We start from the raw sequence: 2,500 nt of genomic DNA, 5'->3' as shown, positions 1-2,500 counted from the left end.
AGCCCCATCCAGCCCTGTGCCACCCGGGGGGTTCCAGGGTGCTGAGATGGCTGACATTTTGCTCCGCTCACGACGGTCACCGCGCGACGCAAGAACAGCCCAAAAACAGGCCAAAACGGCCCAAAAACGGGCCAAAACTGGCCATTTTTGGCTGCGCGAGCGAGCGTGAGAGCGGCGGACAGCGAGCTAAGCGAGAGGCAGCACCGTCCCTGCTATACGAAAGCCCCATCCAGCCCTGTGCCACCCGGGGGGTTCCAGGGTGCTGAGATGGCTGACATTTTGCTCCGCTCACGACGGTCACCGCGCGACGCAAGAACAGCCCAAAAACAGGCCAAAACGGCCCAAAAACGGGCCAAAACTGGCCATTTTTGGCTGCGCGAGCGAGCAGCGAGCGGCGGACAGCGAGCGAAGCGAGAGGCATCACCGTCCCTGCTATACGAAAGCCCCATCCAGCCCTGTGCCACCCGGGGGGTTCCAGGGTGCTGAGATGGCTGACATTTTGCTCCGCTCAAGATGGTCACCGCGCAACGCAAAAACAGGCCAAAAACTGGCCAAAACGGGCCAAAACTGGCCATTTTTGGCTGCGCGAGCGAGCGGCGAGCGGCGGACAGCGAGCGAAGCGAGAGGCAGCACCGTCCCTGCTATACGAAAGCCCCATCCAGCCCTGTGCCACCCGGGGGGTTCCAGGGTGCTGAGATGGCTGACATTTTGCTCCGCTCACGACGGTCACCGCGCGACGCAAGAACAGGCCAAAAACTGGCCAAAACGGCCCAAAAACGGGCCAAAACTGGCCATTTTTGGCTGCGCGAGCGAGCGGCGAGCGGCGGACAACGAGCGAAGCGAGAGGCAGCACCATCCCTGCTATACGAAAGCCCCATCCAGCCCTGTGCCACCCGGGGGGTTCCAGGGTGCTGAGATGGCTGACATTTTGCTCCGCTCACGACGGTCACCGCGCGACGCAAGAACAGCCCAAAAACAGGCCAAAACGGCCCAAAAACGGGACAAAACTGGCCATTTTTGGCTGCGCGAGCGAGCGGCGAGCGGCGGACAGCGAGCTAAGCGAGAGGCAGCACCGTCCCTGCTATACGAAAGCCCCATCCAGCCCTGTGCCACCCGGGGGGTTCCAGGGTGCTGAGATGGCTGACATTTTGCTCCGCTCACGACGGTCACCGCGCGACGCAAGAACAGGCCAAAAACAGGCCAAAACGGCCCAAAAACGGGCCAAAACTGGCCATTTTTGGCTGCGTGAGCGAGCAGCGAGCGGCGGACAGCGAGCGAAGCGAGAGGCATCACCGTCCCTGCTATACGAAAGCCCCATCCAGCCCTGTGCCACCCGGGGGGTTCCAGGGTGCTGAGATGGCTGACATTTTGCTCCGCTCAAGATGGTCACCGCGCAACGCAAAAACAGGCCAAAAACTGGCCAAAACGGGCCAAAACTGGCCATTTTTGGCTGCGCGAGCGAGCGGCGAGCGGCGAACAGCGAGCGAAGCGAGAGGCAGCACCGTCCCTGCTATACGAAAGCCCCATCCAGCCCTGTGCCACCCGGGGGGTTCCAGGGTGCTGAGATGGCTGACATTTTGCTCCGCTCACGACGGTCACCGCGCGACGCAAGAACAGGCCAAAAACTGGCCAAAACGGCCCAAAAACGGGCCAAAACTGGCCATTTTTGGCTGCGCGAGCGAGCGGCGAGCGGCGGACAGCGAGCGAAGCGAGAGGCAGCACCGTCCCTGCTATACGAAAGCCCCATCCAGCCCTGTGCCACCCGGGGGGTTCCAGGGTGCTGAGATGGCTGACATTTTGCTCCGCTCACGACGGTCACCGCGCGACGCAAGAACAGCCCAAAAACAGGCCAAAACGGCCCAAAAACGGGACAAAACTGGCCATTTTTGGCTGCGCGAGCGAGCGGCGAGCGGCGGACAGCGAGCGAAGCGAGAGGCAGCACCGTCCCTGCTATACGAAAGCCCCATCCAGCCCTGTGCCACCCGGGGGGTTCCAGGGTGCTGAGATGGCTGACATTTTGCTCCGCTCACGACGGTCACCGCGCGACGCAAGAACAGCCCAAAAACAGGCCAAAACGGCCCAAAAACGGGCCAAAACTGGCCATTTTTGGCTGCGCGAGCGAGCAGCGAGCGGCGGACAGCGAGCGAAGCGAGAGGCATCACCGTCCCTGCTATACGAAAGCCCCATCCAGCCCTGTGCCACCCGGGGGGTTCCAGGGTGCTGAGATGGCTGACATTTTGCTCCGCTCAAGATGGTCACCGCGCAACGCAAAAACAGGCCAAAAACTGGCCAAAACGGGCCAAAACTGGCCATTTTTGGCTGCGCGAGCGAGCGGCGAGCGGCGAACAGCGAGCGAAGCGAGAGGCAGCACCGTCCCTGCTATACGAAAGCCCCATCCAGCCCTGTGCCACCCGGGGGGTTCCAGGGTGCTGAGATGGCTGACATTTTGCTCCGCTCACGACGGTCACCGCGCGACGCAAGAACAGGCCAAAAACTGGCC

Source organism: Musa acuminata, unplaced genomic scaffold (assembly GCF_036884655.1).
Source record: "Musa acuminata AAA Group cultivar baxijiao unplaced genomic scaffold, Cavendish_Baxijiao_AAA HiC_scaffold_1126, whole genome shotgun sequence".
Lineage (NCBI taxonomy): Eukaryota > Viridiplantae > Streptophyta > Magnoliopsida > Zingiberales > Musaceae > Musa > Musa acuminata.
Note: the sequence above shows the minus strand (reverse complement) of the source record.